Consider the following 19861-nt stretch of genomic DNA (forward strand, 5'->3'; position numbering starts at 1 on the left):
CCAATGACGAGTGGTTTACAGACTGCAGTCTGCCCCAGTGAGCGGGGGCTAGATGGTGACTGGCAGTAGCCACTGAGGCAAGGTGGGGATAGAGGAGTGGGGGTTCCCCTGGGTGGGGAGACCCAGAGTGAGGGGATACTGTGATGGGCAGAACCCCTGGGAAGGACACCGGTCCAGCAGCAGGCAAGACATTGGCCTGCAGAGCATGCTCCAGGCTGGAAAGAGCTAATTTCCTGGACGACCAGCAGGAGGTGCCGTGCCGGTGAGTCGTTGTCCCGCCACAACACAAAAAACGTTTCTCATTTTTTGACCAGCTCTGGTCATAAAAAACCAATATGCAGGAAACATGTTGAGTCAGATTTTGTGGTGAGAACCTACAAATTACAAATCCATTCCCAGAAATGAGGAGGAGTTTGGTAATGAATCGCAAACACTGTCTATCACAGGCCCCTATATGGCCCCCATAACCGTACTATCTGAGCATCCCACAATCCGCAATCTATTTATCCTCACAACACTCCTCTGATAAAAGTAAATTCCCCATTTTACGCCTGCGGAATCGGAGAGGGCAAGTGACTTACCCTCAGTCACACAGGCAGTCTGTGGCAGAGCTGAGATGGGAACCCAAGTCCAAATTCTAGACTGTGGCCATAATCACTGGACTTTCTCTTAAGGCACCATTGCAACAAGCAGTTCAGTGTGGAACGCTTTGTCTCTGTGCACAGGGAGCTTTCGGGATCTGGCCCTGTGTGACTTGCCCAAAGTCACAGAGGAAACCTGAGAGAGCCAGGAATAGACCCTGTGTCTCCTGACTTCCAGGCCTGTATTGAGATGGACTGGAGAGAAAGGTAAAGGCCAATCACACAGGAAAATGTCCAGTCTGAGAAATCAATGGCATCTGCATCTCTTGGGTGATCAGACATGCAGCCTGGCATGTCTTTGGAGGTGCCACTGTTGCTCAATTGCACATCACGGTCCTCACTCCCTATTAACACATCAGTTGACACCCTTGATCAGGCACGTGATGCAGAAGAGGCCATTGTGAGCCACAACCTTGCCTTAATGCAACTTTTGGCATTTAACATACAACAGGTTGCAAGGGTTTTGCCACAAGTTCACTTACCAATAATGATATTTAGCATTTTTGGTTTTCACCTCCAAAGCATGGTACGGACATTGTTTAACTAATCCTCACCAGAACATAAGAATGGCCATACTGGGTCCATCTAGCCCACTATCATGTCTGCCGACATTGGCCAGTGCCAGGGAATGAACAGAACTGGGCAATTCCGAGTGATCCTTCTGCTGTCATCCAGTCCCAGCTTCTGGCAGTCAGAGGTTTAGGGAAACCCAGAGCATGGGGTTGCTTTCCTGACCATCCTGGCTAACAGCCATTGACGGACCTATCCTCCATGAACTTATTTAAATCTTTTTTGAACCCCGTTATAGTTTTGGCCTTCACAACATCTCCTGGCAATCAGTTCCACAGGTTGATTGTGCACTGTGTGAAGAAATACTTCCTTATGTTTGTTTATAACCTGCTGCCTATTAATTTCATTGGGTGACTCCTGGTTTTTGTGCAATGTGAATGGGTAAATAACACTTCCCTATCCACTTTCTCCAGACCATTCAACATTTGATAGACCTGCATCATATCCCCCCTTAGCTGTCTCTTTGCTAAACTGAACTGTCCGCGCCTTTTAATCTCTCCTCCTATGGAAGCTGTTCCATATCCCTAATCATTTTTGTTGCCCTTCTTATTTATTAGACAACTAGCTTATTGCTCGTGATTTGTGTCAAGCTTCATTAAAATGGTAACTGTAATTTAATTAAACACACAAAGCATGTAACATTTATTTTTATTAAACAAAACAACATTATATATTTTAAACACATAAACTTCTCTTATCAAAACATGTCTCACATTTACAACTAAATGATTTATTAAAGGAACCGAGAGATTAACTGTAGTCAGTGAATTAAACGGATATTTCAGATCAGTCAGGGAAAATGTTCAAATATGCCTACAGTGAAAGTGACCAGAGCTTAAGTTCCTACTCACCTAAGTCTCTTGAAAATGAGACAATAGTCTCCTAAATTACTCAGGCTGTCCTTTAAACTTTTAAATCTAGTCACTCTCATCCCTTCTCTCCTCATTTTTATTCATTGACTGGAGGAGAAAGACAAGTTATCCTGCTTTTTCAACTCCCAATCGACTTCTCAACTTTGAATGACTTAGTCCAAATGAAGAAAATATTGCTTCTGGGCAGAAGAGGCTACTGATGTGAAAAGCTGGTGTATGACTTCAACAAACTATGGTTCCAGCCTGCTTAGCTAGTGACTTCCATCAGTTCAGTGGTGTGACTTTCTTTAAACCATCATCAACAAACATGTACTGCTTGAATGGTTCGCCCCCAGCACTGAAATGTATTACAGTTGGTATGCTTGATGGGTGATTATTAGATCCCCATGTCATAGCAGCATGTTCTTCTTCAGCAGTTAGGCATCGCCATTGGTACTTTGAGTCGAGAATATTGGCAAGAAAATGAGATGGAATAAGTGTTTGATCCATCCACTTATTTACTGCCTGCAACTTAACTTTGTTGTTGGGTGTTTCTTTCTTCACTGTCTCTTGAAGTTCTTTCCGAATTTTAACGGTATCAGCAATACATCAGCAATCTTTCTGCTGTTTGGCCTAGGCAACGGAAACAGATTTCAGTATATTCAACATAAGTTCTAAATTTCTCTTTAGTCCGATGTTGACTACTTTGGCTGTGATAGTTCTATCTAATTTGTCACAATTTTCTTCACACATTTTCATCAGAATAAGCAAGTTCTTAATAAACAGCTCAAAACAGACAACCACTGAATTCCACCGTACATCTTGGGGGAGAATTAGTTTTGTGTCCTCCTGCTTTCTTCGGTGAATGTGAAGCAAAGAGGTTGTTACGGACGTATTTTGCAATTTCAACAACATTTTCTTTTATTCCTGGAGTTGTACTTAAGTCTTTGGCTAAAAAATGCAGCAAATGAGCGTCACGCCCATATGTTATACGTTTCAGGTTCCCTTCATTATCTTCTTTTACATTTTTTTCATCTTTGTTACATTTGCAGCATGGTCTGTGACAAAGCTTAATGCACTTTACACTTGGATTTTTGTTCACAGTTTATTATAGCTTTTACTGCTACTTCTTTTCAGTAGTCAGCTGTATGGGCATCTCCTGATGTATCATTTCTATAAGATAGCCAACCCCATTTTCTGTTGTCACACAAGCACATATTACTGGATCCTTGTGTATATTGCTCCACTCATCAAGACTCAGATTTCCGAATTTTCCGTCAATGTCTTTTGCACATGGTTCAATTTCATTTTCATACACTGTATCCAGCAATGTCTGCTCTGCTGGTGGAGTGTAGCCTGGTTGTAATGATTGAACAGTGTCAATGAAATGTTTATTCTGAACAAGATGAAAAAGATAATTTGTTGCATAAATGAACTGAGCAATCTTTTCATCTATGGAGTCTGCTGGAATTTGCTGGTCTTGATTACAATCTCATCCATGGTTTTATTGGATGATGAAGAAAATCTTTTTTTTTTTAATACAGATCATTTACTATCTTACATATGTTTAGTTGCAGCACTGCTGGTGGACACTGCAGAGGATGGATGTTCAGAACCCCTTATGTCTGCACTGGACTCTGAAACAAAATGGTAAAAGAAGTCACTTTCACTCACAAAGTATTACTCAGTGCACTGCTTTAAAAAATGAGATTGTAAATGAAAGACTCCTCTACTGCAGCTGTTTGTACCGCTGTTTAAATGACCTAATTTATTCTAAAGCCAGTTTTCTAGGAAAAATAATAAATCATAAGGATTATCTAAATATTTATTTTATCTTTAGCAACATACTAAACAGCTTGAAAATTTTTTTAAATGTTAAAATTCATAAATGCCTAATAAAACTTTACTTTTAAATAGGAAATCTTCACCTAGGATGTTTGATTATATTGAGCAATAAAAAAATCATTTCAGAAGTCCAGCAGTAAAAATGTAATTAATAAATACTCCCACAACAAACTAATGTACCAATTATATTTTAACACAAACACTCAAATTCATAAGCAAGCCACTCAAAACACAAATTTATTACAATAATATAAACTATCATCTACTTGCATAGTAAGACATAGCAGGCAGTTCATAGGAATGGTGCAAAAATAATTTTACTAACCAGTTGATCCAGATTTTTCAGATATGTCCACATCATCATCTTCAAAGCCATTGCCTTCTGAGCAGCATTTTTCATAATGTTGTTTCATTCTGACAACTAGATCTTGCATCATTTTGTTGCACTGTTACATTTGGCAGTGTTCCTTTTTTACCCAGGGGTACAGGAATTTGTTGAAAATATTCCCAAATAGGGTCTTTTTTATGACCTGTAGCCATGGCAAGGTTTTCTTCTCCGGTTCACAGGTGCTGAAATCAGTACTAGAGGCTGCACCCTGAAGAATGCTTCTCCTTCTTCCCACAGTGTCCTGCTTTGACACCAGCATTGCACACTCGTCTCATTCTCCCTTGTTACATAAATCCCCCACCCCACCCCACCCCCATCCCCAGTAAAACAAAAGAATTAGCAGCTATCCAAGATTTCTGCTTGTGTAACCCACATGCCTTTTGCACTGCAGTATTTTATTTATTTAGAGACAGAGGAAGGCAATTGAGAAACTCATGGATTTCTGTCTGTCTGTCCTCTGCCTGTGTACACACAACAAGGCAGATCAAGTTCATTTACCGGAAGTGCCCAGAACTATAAGAACAGCCATACTGGGTCAGACCAAAGTTCCATCTAGCCCAGTATCCTGTCTTCCGACAGTGGCCAATGCCAGGTGCCCCAGAGAGAATTAACAGAACAGGGAATCATGAAGTGATCCATCCCGTCGCCCACTCCCAGCCTCTGGCAAACAGAGGCTAAGGACACCATCCCTTCCAATCTTGGCTAATAGCCATTGATGGACCTATCCTCCATGAATTTAGCTAGTTCATTTTTGAACCCTGTTATAATCTTGGCCTACACAACATCCTCTGGCAAAGAGTTCCACAGGTTGACTGTGCATTGTGTGAAGAAATACTTCCTCTTGTTTGTTTAAACCTGTTACCTATTAATTTCATTTGGTGATCCCTAGTTCTTGTGTTATGAGAAGGAGTAAATAACACTTCCTTATTTACTTTCTCCACCATCCAGAAGCAAGGCCTGGTAGCTACGGGGCAGTACAGTGTTTTTCCATGAACTAGAAAGTAAGTACGTTTCCATGATGGATGAGGAGTCATAAATATTCATCATTGGAGAACTGAGCCAATCAGAGCTCAGGTTGGGAGCAGCTATAAAATAGGAGTGTGAGACCACCCAGATGGGCTCAGTGGATGATCCTGATGAGATACATGATCTCCTCGAGTCAGAGGCCGAGTCCCAATGCCTGTGATGACTTAGCCAATCTCTTGTATCCAGGAGTAGGGTCCCCCACAGGATCAAGCCCTTAATACAGTATGTGACCTATTGTGCCATATTTATAAAGCTTGACCTTAAGAATTCGATGTTTCCCCCCGATTCTTTCTTTATACAGAAAAGAAGACTTTAACTCAAAGTTTGTGAAAGAGGCCTATGGATTCAGCACATTTACCTATTTTAAGAGAGTATAATACATTTTAGGCCTTAATATATTTTGTATTAAATTCAGATTTCATTTCAAACAGGTTTATTTTTAAAAACAAAAACATTATAATTTAAACAACAACATAAAAAAATCCAATTTAAATAAAACAAGCAATTTAAATTTTAAAAATCCACGACACGTTTCTTTTTTTCAAAAAAATCATCAATTTTTATCCACCCTGCAGTGAGATGATTAGAATTACCATAATAAGCAGCTGTCCCAGTACATGCACTACCTAGCTCTTGTCAGGACTTGAAGGCAGGGAGGCTAAGTGACTTCTCCCATACCATAAAGGCAGTGTCAGAGTTAGAACTCAGGAGCTCCCAGCAGAGCGAAAAGCCCCATTCAAACTGAGTCTGGGGTCCAGGTGGGACATACTCTCGGAACCTCAACCCACTTTTGCAACAGGTGCCCAGATACCATGGTGATGGGCTTAGTGAGGCTAAACAGAAAGTTCAGCTAACATGGGTGTGGGCTGTTTGCATAGCTGGAAAGCTGGCAAACCTCCATCCCTCCACCCTGTCTCCTCCCAGTAAGCGCCAGAATTTCTATGCTTATTGTCTTTGGGCCAGCCCAGTGGTCTCCTCCCTCTCCTGGGGTTGGGCCCTCAGTGGGCAATAGGTGGCAACTCCCCAAACTTGTATATTTGGGGAAGGGAGAGGAGGACAGTCCGTTAGAAAGAGCCACTGACTCCTGGCCAAATTCTCAGGGTCTTCTGAGGAGTCTAGAATATAGTCTGACCCTCCACCCTGACACACAAACACATTGTTCAGGGCCACCACAAAGTGAAACATTCCCTCTTCCTCTTCAGCATCTGCCAAGCACCAGGACAGATGAAGCCATAACGCGTAGGGCCTGACTTTTACAACTCTGACAGTGTAAAGGGGACTTAAAGTATGTGTATTCTGGCAGCTGGGGGGACTTCAGGGGAGCCCCCCCATTCACTCCCAAGCAGAAGCAGCAGGAAAGGGAATGCCCCTGATAGGCAGCAATGATCAGGAGACAGAGATCTCAAGGGTTATTGGTGCCAGAGGCTGCGGCTAGGGGTTGACAAAGGTGTGAGGTGGGGATTTGAGTTCACACAGCTTGACTCTCCCCATAGAGCTGCAGGTGTTTGTTCTCTGCCCCTGCAAACACCGGTGTGAACCAAACCTTGCAGCACAGATGCTTTTCTGGTCTCTGGTTCACAGAGTTGAGCTGAGGGCACAGGACTAGGGTGACCAGACAGCAAGTGTGAAAAATCGGGATGGGAGTGGGGGGTAATAGGCGCCTAGAGAAGAAAAAGCCCCAAATATTGGGACTGTCCCTATAAAATAGGGACATCTGGTCACCCTACACAGGACCATTCCCCTCTCAAGTGGCACATATGGGAGAGGGACTTGCCCTGGGAAAAAGCTTACAATTGCCAGGAACCAGTCAGTAGAAATGAGGAGGAAAATACATTTTTAAGCAAGTTGTGCACTGGAGTGAATTTTTTTTAAGTGAAAGTTATCGAGCACACAGTGAGAAATAAAAGAGCTCTGACTAATGTGAAAGAGCCTCCAAATCGCTCTGGGCAGAAATAGCCAGCACCAGATCCCCTCCCTCTATTCATCTCTAAGGCGCACAGCCAAAAGAAAATAAACCATCCAGCTATCTCATTGACTAAACCTGTACTGTTGTGTAGCTGGATCAGAACACAGCAAACATTTCCATACAATTCTACACCTGTGTATTTACTCTAAACACAGACGGGACCCTGTTATATGCTGCCTAACTTTTTCCCTGTATTAATCTTTATATTTAAAAGGAAAGGAGAAAGAATCAGACTTTTTGGCCATCATTGAATTTAAAATGAAGTGCAACCTGATTTACTGACCTCCAATGTGCTTGCTGAAATTGCCATCATAACAGGAGTTGACTTGTCCATGCAAAACAAAGCCTGTATTTATTATTCAGCATGGTATTAAGGCCTCATTCTGTAACACATGAGTGATCCTTACTCGGCTAAGTGAATGGGCCTTCTCTCGTGAATTAGGCTTGCACGACTAGACCTTTAAAATTAAAGCCAAGATTGACCATTCTACTACTTCAATTCATTTTAGAGACAGATTCAGTGGAACATGTAAAATACTTTGTGATTCTAGGGGAAGGTTATCAAGCAAAACAATCCACAGTATTTATTGCTAGTAGTTTTTTAAATCAGCCTGAGTTCCCTTTGCTAGAACGGAGCTGAGAGCCCAGTGAAACACAGACAGGTTAGAACATCAGGAGATTTCAGTAAACCAGACTTGACAGTGCTTGCTAAAATCATCACACCCCCAGATTTATTAAGGCTAGAAGTAGTTTATGACCCTCTCTTTGTTATCTTAAACTGTTATGTTATTTGATTTGTGAGAATCATGGATTATAAAAATCTTTACATTGGTGACATATTTTAGGAATAGCACAGAGACTTCAAAATCTGAAAAAAGGGCCTTCTTTGCTTTAAAAATCATTGAATGCCTTGCCATTTATTACAATTATATATATACCGGTATTTATATAATTGCCTTTATATAAATGCCTTGCCATTTATTACAATTATATATATTTTCAGTGGAGCTGATGGGAGTTAGACACCATCTAACTGTCTAATTCTGATAGATTTCTTATATGAAATCTATCATTTAATTATTTATGTAGGGTAGGATTTTCAAAGGGGCCTATGGGAGTTAGACAGTTAGATGGTGTCTAACTCCCATAAGCTCCATTGAAAATCCCACCTTTACATGATTAAATGTTCATAAAGTGCTTAAACATGTGGGGCCAGAGTCTTCACTGCCTGGCACCTTGATTAGTCATTTCCATCTGGGCAAAGGAAGTGCCAAGTGGATGCCAAACCCTGCCCAGTGATAATGGCAGCATTTTACACACATTTTGCACTGGTGTAAGTGATAAATGTGGTAAAAGTAAGGCTTGGTCTACACTGCAGAATTAGGTCGACACAAGGCAGCTGACATCAACCTAACTCTATAAGTGTCTACACTAAAATGTAGTTCTTGCCGACTACACCGAGTTAATAACTCCACCTCTGTGAGAGGCGTTGTGCTTAGGTCGATGTAGCTTGGTCGATACAGTCTCAGTGTAGACACCGAGTTGCTGACATCAACTGTTGCTGACTTTCAGAAGCCATCCCACAATGCCCCCCACTGAAAGTTCAATCGGTGCACGTGCTCCTGGTGAGGATGTGCACCGCCGACACAAGGAGCGTAGTGTGGACATGGATAAGCGATTTAATTACTGCAGTGGTTGTACATCGACGTAACTTAGATCAGCTTAATTTTGTTATGTAGATTTGCCCTGAGAAAAGAAACAGGCATGTAAAGCAAAAGATAAAGGCCTGATCCTGCAAACCCTCATTCACCAGAGCAGTCCCTTACTTGTGTGAGTATTATTATTGTAATTATCTGTATTACTGTGGCACCTATGAGCCACAGTCATGGACCCAGGACCCCACCACGCTAGGTGCTGTACAAACACAAAAGATGGTCCCTGCCCCAAGGGGCTTAGTCCCATTTATTTCAGTAGGACTACTTGCACTGGTAAAGACTACTTACATGAAAAAGGGTTTGCAGGATCAAGTGTCGAGCGCTAAGTGTTAGTACTGTTTCATGTGTCCCTGAATGGCGTATATATTTGTGAGACAGGCACAAAGGTAAGGAGCTATTCTGCTTTGAACCAGGCCAACTGCATCTAGTTTAGGTGTTGGGTTTCATATGGTTCATGCCCAGGACAATTGGAAAAAACTGACCTGCTCAATCTGAACAGCATTAGCTAATATGCAAATATACCTGTGGGTGCTAATTTGTATATACTAGACTCTAATAGCTGCAGTCTCTTGTAGTAAGTAAATCCATACCTGGTGTTTGATAAGTCATTGCTGTGCAAAAAAGCAACCATCTTTCAAAATGAAATCTGATAGCAGCTTGCATGCGGGGAGGGAGACGGATGTCCCAAATGCACTGACTTTTCAATAGTAATGCTCGACACAAACATAAACATTAATTCATCCTCACAACATCACTGTGAAATAGGTCAGTATTTATTATTATCTACATTTTACAGAAGGGGAAACTGATGCACAGAGAAGTTAAGTGACTTGCCCGGGACATACTGTGGCAGATCTTCAGCTGGGGTAAATTCTCATAGGACCATACAGAATTATGCCAATTTATCCCGGTTGAGGATTTGCCCCGTGGTGTAATAAGTCTGGGATTAGAACTCAAGAAAGGTTGTCAACAGCGAATTTCATCACCTAGACCACCTTAGCAATCTTCATTTCCAGGGACCTGGATTCAGATTTGACTTGGTAATATGTGGACCATCAACGTCAGTTTCACAACTATCCCCTAGTGGACATTCATTCACTGCATAAAACCACACACAAGTGACTCTGCTTAAAAAAGGTCTGTGATGGATTGGGCTGGGACACATATATAAGGATGCTTTTGTAGCCCCTTAACTATGCTACAATTCACTAACAGCCCCATAATCCAATAAAGAAAAAAAATTATCACAACCATTTGCATTCCCCCCTAATACTGTAACTAGAGGGCTTAGACCATAGTGGTATTGTGCTTATACAAGAGCAGAACGAATTCTATTTCTCTGCACAATCATATAACTAAGAAATTTCTGAACTGGTTTGTGTCTATACAAGCACACTTCATACGAAAGAGACGAATAACTCAAAGATCACTGAGCACTGAAAATCCTTTTCTGGCTGCAAAACCTTTAAATAGCCAAGTCCTGCTTCAAATAAGAATATCTCAAATATCATAAGCAAGAAATCATGCAAATAGATGGAATGTTATGTACCACATGGCTATGGGAATTACCCTCATCACATACTCTGTTATAGCTATCCCTGTTACCAGGATTTGGGAGAGATTTTGAACCATCAAAACAGCACTTTATTTTCTAAGTGCAAGTCAAACAACAAAAAATGTTAACTCTGTAACTGCACTGGAAACAGACCAGCATCGGACTTGCTGAAAAAGAAGCAAAAAGATCCACAGAGACACTCACCAGTATTTTAACCTGAGTTTCCAAATAGGGATGACTCAAGGTTTTAGGATAAAGTACTTCTTGTTTCCCCCACACAATTACTGCTTTCTGCACAGACAACAGAAAGTGGATCAGTTTAAACTTCATTAAAGCCGTACTAACCAGCTCTATAATAAGAATTACATTCCAAACGAGTGCTCAATGACAATTATTCCATAAGTATTGGGTCTATTAAGACATTTAAAGGATTTTACAGGATTTTTTTTCTCTTAGAAATTTCAAACAAGCAAAAGTTGAAACAAAAATTATTAAAAATAAAATAAAAACATCAATCATTTTACACATTTTGCCTGTGCTCAGAACCCACCTGCCTAATCAACAGGAGAAGCTAACAGATTCTTTTAAACGCAGATACAAAAAAATCTGAACCGGACTTGCAAAAACCACACCAATTGAGACACTGCATTATATATGTCTTGATGTGCAGCCAAGATCTCCATGCCTGGTAAAGAGTCAAGGAGCTGCACGAGTAAATCAGAAAGAGAATAGCAGGTTCTGGTTTGAATAGCAATTAAAATTCATGTAAGCCGTGATAGATCATAACAGAGGACAGCAACCGAAACATGCTATGGAGCTCTAAGCACACTGGAGATCTTTTTGAAATAAACTAGATAAGCCTCGGCACATGAAATTCAGGATGCTTCCCCTTGATTAAATAAGCCACAAATACTGTAAGGAAAATCAGATCTTTTGGAAACCCGCCACAGTGTGGAAAAGAGCAGCGTCCAACCCACCTTTTCACCTCTTGTATTCCCCCTTCTGTCCCCACCGTGCGTGGTCTATCATAAAACTCACCGCTTTGTTTTAATGGGAAACTGGCAACGTAGCTCCGAGGGTGTCTGCAGCAGAGTGGAGATTGTCATTGATTTGTGTGAGGAAAGTTAAGCCTTTCAAGGAGCGGTTATGAGAATTCACTCCCACCACTCCCTCTAAACCAAAAGTATTTGGCACAGAGCCCTCGCTGTCCACCTGTACTATTAAGGTCTAACCAGCGTGTGGGACATGTACCAATTTTGCCAGTAGTTTTTCATGCTTCGTTTTCAGAACAAGTAAATTAAGTTCCTTTGAAAGATTCTCTGTTTTTAAAAAGGTGATGTTTATAGATATAGCATACACCTAACGCCTGACACCCTCTGGGCCAGATCCTCGTCTCTTGTAATCTGACATAGCTCCTCCAGTGGAGTTAATGGAGCTGTGCTCATTTACACCAGTTCAGAATTTAAAATCAGAGTTCTCTGAGTGGGGTTTGTTGGTTTTTTGCTTCATTTTCAAATGTGAAACTTGCTGAAACTAAGGAAAACTGGTGGGATTAGACGTTTTCACCTCTTTTTAAAAGGAACTGGGTATAATTTAACAAAGCATCAGGTATTGTGCATTAATCTGCAGAGCGAGAAGGAAAACAGAGACAAGGAGCATATAAATGCAGTTTTATTTAGCCACTAAGACCCAACAGGCAGTACTGGTCTGGGTGATTATCTCACAACTCAGGTGGTGGGTAAGACATGAGGTGGAAGACTGAGGGACTTTAACCATCAACAGGTACAGTAATCCCCTCCAAATGCACTGCCTGGAGTTTCCCCGAGCCATTAATGGAATTTACATATAGTAAAGCGAGAGACAGAGAGAGAGAACAATTAGGCACATGCATTTCCAGGCACTATTAATAAAGGAATGACATCACCGACAGACAATCAGAAATCCACATTTGTGTCCAGGGTTCAAAAGCCACCTCAGAATAATATGCATTCATGCAGAGGACTGTGCTGCATCGGGGCCAATCCAGCATCGTTTTGCTCAGGTGAGGTAGATTTATGTGAGAAGGCCCATGGGACGGCCCTTATTTTTTTCGTCTTTGCACAACAAGATCAGGAGTTGCTGAGTGCTGCAAAAAGCAGCAATAAATACCCCAGGCAAATGTAGGTGAGCACTGATTATTATATTTTATTATTATCAACTTCAATAATAATTATGATAATAATAATAATGGTAATAATAATATTGTGAGGAGGGGTGGGGGGGCAGGGGTGCTAAGAAAACAGTGCATTATTTTGAAATACAATGTTGGCAACCCTACCCCTGGGTCTGACTTCCATCTCACTAGAATCACTCTTGATTTACACCAGTATGAGAGGAGAACCCGGCCCATTATTGTTATTTATTTGTGTCACAGAGTCATAGGATTTCAGGCTAGGAGGGACCACCTGGTCTGACCTCCTGTATATCATAGGCCACTAACTACCGCACACTAAACCCAAAACACGGTATCACAGTAGCACCTAGAGGCCTCATCTGAGACCAGCCCCCACTGTCCCAGGCACCGTATAAATACGTAACAAGAGACAGGGCTGCACTGGACGGCTTACAATCTAAATAAACAAGACAAGACAAAGAACTGGGGAGGAAAGCAAAGGTAAAGCAGCTTGCACAAAGGCACACAAGAGATCAGCGGCAGTGGCAAAACCCTTACCTCCTGACTCCCAATCCGGGGCCTTAGCCACTAGCCCACATTGCCTCTGGTGGCTAGAGCAGAACTCCTTGCTGCTCACCTGAGCCAGGCTTTTCAGGACAGCACCCTTGCCATCTATATAGGTACCTGTCTCCTTTATACTCTGATTCTCGAAATTCTTTCATTCCCTGACAGTTGTAAGTTTCAGTGTATCCAGCCAAGTAGAATCACAGATTATTAGGGACCTCAAGAGATCATCTAGTCCAACCCCCTGCTCAAAGCAGGACCAATCCCCAAATGGCCCCCGCAAGGATTGAACTCACAACCCTGGGTTTAGCAGGCCAATGCTCAAACCACTGAGCTATACTACAGACATAGATAATCTAACTTTTTTCTGCCTGTCCTAAGGTATTATGAAGATATTTTTAAAACAAAGGAGCACCAATATACACATTCCATGCTTTGGATTGCTGGCTTACACTATAACATTACATTAAAAAAAATCCAAATCACAGCTTTAGTCTAATTAAAAATTTCATACAGGGTGAGTCTTCTAACATAAGAGGTAAAACCAAGGATCAAAAACTCAGATGGCAACACAGTGCTTTCAAGGCATTGATTTGAGGAGGTCGTTGCTTAGAACAATTTGACTTTTGAAACACTTACTGTACGCCCTCTGTACTTAGACAAAAAATGAGCCGGCTTCCATCCCCACACCCAAACTACTATCTGCAATTTCTCTGACTACCAGGTTTCTAGGGAGTGTCGGGGTAAATTAATAAGTGAAGTCAGTGCTAGCAATCCGCCTGGCCCCAGATAAGGCAAAAGCAAAACTTGGGCATTATCCAGTAAATGCCAGCCTGATCCTGCAATGGAGAGGAACAGAAATTGCCAACCACTGCTTTTCCTGCAGAGTCAAAGAGCTTAGAGTTTAAGGCCAGAAGGGACAACCGGATCATCTAGTCTGACCTCCCTGTATCACAGGCCATCACCACCACCCAGCAACTGCACACCAAACCCAACCCAACACTCCCTCGCACACCCCACACCCCCACTGATTTCTAATGGGAGTGTGGGGTGTGCAAACAATGCAGGATCAAACTCACTGAACCAATTTCCCTCTTGGCATAGTCCCAGTAAAGTTACATGAGCAGAGAGAATGTGAGCCCTTCTGTGCACGGTGTTGTCAGTTCTTCTTTGGACAGACAAAAGCAGAATGAAGAGGAGACCTTCTCACCTTTCTCTTAGTACTGGCAGCAGTGGCCAAAGAAGGCTGGACTGAGGGTCATTTGCTAGACAAAAGTGAGCAATGGGAGTTGGAGGGGAGGAGTCAGAGTGGGTGGGCCAGAGTAGGTATGCTCCAAATTAGAGTTGGTTAATGTTTTTTGCACAAAAGGATTTTTTGTGAAAAAATGGCCTTTTCTTCTGACCTGTTAATAAAAAAATTACTTTCTTTACTGTAATTTTCTGTTTTTCAAGACATCTTCCATTATAGTTTAATTGCTATTTTATGAATATTTTACCAACATTTTTATCAAAATCATTTCCAAATTTTTTCGTTTGCAGAAACCCATGTTTTCTTACTGAAAACAGGGTTTTTGGTAAACGAACAATCTCAAAAATGATTATGATAAAAGATATTGCAAAAAACATCATGTAAAATAGAAAATGGGTCAATTTTGAACCCTGAAAAATGGAAACAACTTTGAATTTTTTCATGAAATTGATTTCTTGTTTTTGCAGTCAGGCCTAGTCAGGATGAACTGGTCTTCCAATCTATAAAGGACTTTTACAAGAGACTAAAATACTTCTAACATGGCATGAGATACAGTAGCAGAAGGAAAAAAAGTGCAGATCCTATCTACAGGTAGTTCATTGGTATTAGAAACAACACTTAGGAAACTAATATAGTCTACTAAAACTAGAGAGGTAATATAAAAGGCTGAAATTCTCAGTAACATCAATGCTGTCCTATGAAGTCCTAGAGTTTAAATTTATTTGCACTCCCCTGCATGTCAGATTAGAGCTGACTGAAACTTTTGTAATGAAGTTTTATTTAATTGGAAAATAGGGCTTTGCCAAAAAAAAATTTTTTTTTGTGGAAATTCTTTTTTCAACAACATTTTTTGTTTTCTGGAATTAAAAAAAAAATTCGGGGGAAAAACAAAAAAAATTGCTTTCTGAAATTTTTGGTTTTCCACAATTTTGTTGGTGTTCTTTTGTGAAATTTGTTTTTGGAAATTATTTGTTGAGTAAAGATGAAATATTTTGTTTTCCCAAATTTTTCAAAACAAAACATTTCAGGGGGAAAAGGTGATTTTTTAAATTTTTGTTGCAATTTTTTTTTCACAATTGAGGGGTTTTCCCCATTTCCTGAATATTCTCCAACTTTTGCCAGTTGGAAAACAGTAACAAAGTATTGAAAGTGTTACTTGCAGAAAGAAAGTAATGTTTTCAATGTTGAAAGTAACACTCTTCCACACCTGGTTGAAATTTTTCAAAGAAAAATGTAATTTGTCCAAAAAGGCTTTTTTTTTAAATCTGATGAACTTTTTATTTTAATTTCATTTTGTCACAAATTTTTGGTGACTTCTTTTTTTTCAAATTAAAAATGCTATTGAAACTGTTACCAAAATGAAAATATAAGTTCCCCTTCCCCAAAATGTTTACACTCTAAGTCCCTGATCTGTGAACACTTTATGCATATACTCAACTATTTTACTACTGTGAGCAGTCCCACTAATTTCAGTGGGACTGCTCACGGTAATAAAGTCAAGCAGATGCACAAGTGTTTGAAGGAGCTTGGCTTAATTTTAGATGTGACGCAACAAGTGGAAGAAAACAGCAGGAGGGAGGCGATGTCGGGGAGAGAATGGACAAAGCCTATAACAGAGTGATCATACAGTTATGTAGTTTAGGGATGTCCATATGCTGGCAATTCAATTGACAGTAGCTGATTTTTATCTTTTATTTTAATAAAAATCATTATTATTTGCTCCTTTCTTGTGGGCATTGGGGAAGGGATGAGTCTTAAGGACAAATTTAATTTCTAATAACCATATGTTTTTTCAGAGACAGGAGCCATTTCCAGCTAGTGCCAGAATTAGAAGCTATCTATTCTGAGTCATGGAAGATTACTCTCTGTGGCATCCATATTACGTTTATATGCAGAATCTAAGTCAAAACATGAGTTCCCTGCTGCCAAAACATTCTCAACCAAAAACCCAGGACTATACCAAACCAGCAAAAATCCTTATTAAGGCAATTAAATCCTTATTCAAATAATCTAGATGGAGTTCAAAAGATTTTACAGGGTATATTATTCAAAATTGTAATAGTTGTAAGCCAGATTTATCCTAAGGGATCCCAAAGGACTTTACTGAATGCCAGAATCTCAGGTGTAAATCAATAAAACCCCACTGTCTTCACTGGAACTACAGTAATTTACATTACCTGAGTATCTGCCTCAAATTAATACACAGTATAAACTCTATAGAGGGAACCACTTCGACAATCACCAAAATGCAGCCACCTCTGGGCTGAAGCACACCAGCTGTTCAACAGTGAAAAGCAACACATTGGATCTGTTTAAGACTGAGTGAAGAAGAATGGTCTAGCCAAGTAAAACTTGAGAGAAAATGTTGGCTAGGCAGAATATCATTGAAACAGGAATCTACTCAGGTTTCTGGGGTGAACTCCTTTACTCTTACTAAAATGGTGTCATGGGTTCTTCAGTGATCACAAGAGGTCAGGCCTTTAGTGCACATTATACAAATGACAGCGCTCCTAGTACAATCACAGTACTGAGCTAGCTCAACGCTGCTTAGTTTGTAAGGGATAACAGGATCACAGCCCACACCTCTGTCTAGCATGGAGACATCTCGCATGAGGAATGAGACACATCACTTAAGTATCAAATAGGTTTAAAGTCAGGCTGGTGAAATAAGACCTGAGCAGAACCTCTGCCCAAACTTTGAATTAAACCTTTACGGTTGCTTGGAAAATGTTTCGATAACTTTCCCCACCTTCCCGATTTCTAGGCTAACTGAATGCAAGAAAAGCAGTAGACATTTTCTGGTGAGACTGACCTTCCAATTTGAGAGGAAGCATAGTCAGAGGCCAGGGAACTAGGCTAGGACTTGGAAGACCTGGGCTCCATTTCCTGGTGTGCCACAGGCTTCCTATGGGACCTTGGACAAGTAACAACGTTCTCTGTGCCTCATTTCCCTATCTGTAAAATGGGGTTAATAGCTCTGGCCCTGCCTCACAGGTGCTGTGAGGATATTGTGAGGTGCTCAGCTACTTCGGTGATGGGGGCCAGATGAGGCCATTAGAGAGAGGGAATTCTGCAGACTCAACTCGTGCAAAGGTCTGATAAGCTTTCAAAAGCTTGAGACCCTGCTTCAGGAAAGGACTTAAACATGTGCTTAAAGTTAAATATGAGCTTAAGTGCTTTCCTGAATCAGGGTCAGAGTGCTTATCCAAAGGGAACCTCTGTACTGCCTGAGACTGGCGCATCCCCGTTTACAAGGGCACTGATGCATTTTCATTATTCCGCGGTCAAACTGTGTGCTGTACACCTAAGGATGCCCAGTGTGGCAGCATGAGGAGCTCTGGGCTTTGATAAGTCACGAAGTCTGAGTACTATAAATTAAATTCATCCTTAAGCTTCACCCTTTCCCTGTCTCCACCAACCACCAAGCAAGGTATGAAACAATAGTGAATCCCTGCACTGAAGATCGCGCTCATTTCATTGTGCTCAATTGCAGCCAGAGCCCAGAAAGCATCTGGATAACAAATAGCGTGAGGGCTGTGTCTGAGAGAAGAGTGGTCACAACTGCTGCTCCCACCGATACGCCATATAAATCAAATGAATGCATCTATAGCTGCTTAAATGAATACATATATAAATACTGGATATATTGCTTGATTACTCGGCTAGAGTATAAATTCCTTAGGCAGCAGCCAGTTCTTTCTGCTTGCTTTTAAAGCTTAAAGTACTCTTCTTTTTTAGAGGGTCAGAGCTTCAAGGCAGGAAGTCCACTTCCATTTGTGTTTACACGGAGCCAGGATAATGTGGGTGCCATTGTGACAGGCACTGTTCAGACCCATAGTCAGACATTGTCTCTGGCAAAGTGTTCATGCTCTAAATGGACTGGACCAACCAAGGGTAGGAGAAAGAGTGTATTACTACCCCAATTTACAGATGGGGATTGCAGCTGCAGAGGAAGGTGAACCCCCAACCTCAGGTCACTGTCAATCTGACCTGGGGGGAAATCCCTTCCCAGCCCCACATCTGGTGATCAGTTAGATTAGTAAACCTGTAGTAGTGCCAGGAACTGAGCTCCAATCTCCTGAATCCCACGGCTAGTGCCTTAACCAAACGACCTTCCTTCCTGCCAATGGACTAGATCATACTGTAGCTTCTGTCATGGCCCCTGAGTCCTCCTCTTCCCAGTGAACTGTTATGTGCAGCTTTGGAATATGGCATACACCTCATGAATCACAACTCCCCTGAGTGCAGACAACAGCCAATTGTCTCTGACCCTTGCCCAAGGCGAGAGAGCAGCTCTTTGCTTGTCTCCCCAGTGCACCCTCTCCAGGCAAGGACTCAAGGACAATCCAGCTTTAAGTGACTTCCCCAAAGCTACAGAGGGGACTCGGTATCAGAGCTCAAATCAGAACTCAGGAGTCCCAAGCTACTACTCCTATGCCCAGGCCTAGACCGTGACTCAGTACACAAGCAGCTATTCCCCATTATGGAATAAGGACCTGATCCAAACTCACTGGAATAAATGGAAGGACTCCCCCTGACTTCCAGGGGGTTTGGATTAGGCCATAGATGCCTGCAAAATTTCATGTTAATGGCTAGAGGCAAACATGTCAGTTTGCTTCTCCCACATTAAGAATGTGATAGACCTGATTTCCTTCCCAATATCATGTTTAAAAAGTGCTCACAGGCTGAGAACTTACTGACTGTTTCAGACTGAAATGAAACTATTTATGTCCCAGCCGCAACCCTGTGAAAAATGTCCTTTCATATGGAAAAGTTGACAGAATCTTAGCTCTAATGGGCTCAGCTATACAAATAGCTGCATTTCTGCAGATTCATTATCTGTTCCCCGACCCTGCCCAGCTGCCCGGCAAACGGCTACAACATACAATGTGAAAAATGAAAATGTTGAACTTGTACATTCTTTCAGTTGAAACTGACATCTTGGGTCATTTCTTTTTCCCTTGGAAAGATCCAGACTTTCATCTCCTCTTCTTCCAACAGCATTATATAACAGGAATAGCTGTCCTGTTTCTATTCTTTCATCATTTCAATGGCTAATAACAATGCTTATTTTTAAGCTTTTTTATTTGTTATCAATCTAAATGTTCACAGTTGCAACAAATTATTGGTTTTAAGCATTTTACATTTTTTTAATCAATTTTAATTTTCACACATGTGAGGGACTCAGAAAATAGAGGGCCAGACAATAGTTATTTAATGACAGTGGATGCCATTAAGAGATTCAAAAAGTTAAAACTTTATAACCATTGAAACACAAATTATCCACATTACATGTCAAAGTATACAAAGCAAATATCCATAACGAATTCTAAGAAGTT

The 19861-nt window shown here is 41.1% G+C and overlaps 1 protein-coding gene across 3 annotated transcripts in view; it reads right to left on the bottom strand.

The window, feature by feature from the left end:
* Positions 1–19861, bottom strand: part of ZBTB7C (zinc finger and BTB domain containing 7C) — a 272862-nt gene that overhangs the window by 73198 nt on the left and 179803 nt on the right. Inside the window, exon 1 of one of the 3 annotated variants that reach the window (XM_045020360.1) lies at positions 11596–11655. The exons of the other annotated variants lie outside the window; for them this stretch is intronic. The gene's annotated coding sequence lies outside the window, so the exon portion shown is untranslated. Of the gene's footprint in view, positions 1–11595; positions 11656–19861 lie in introns of those variants that run through there. 3 annotated transcript variants of the gene reach the window in all.

This window comes from Mauremys mutica, chromosome 6 (genome assembly GCF_020497125.1).
Source record: "Mauremys mutica isolate MM-2020 ecotype Southern chromosome 6, ASM2049712v1, whole genome shotgun sequence".
Classification (NCBI taxonomy): domain Eukaryota; kingdom Metazoa; phylum Chordata; order Testudines; family Geoemydidae; genus Mauremys; species Mauremys mutica.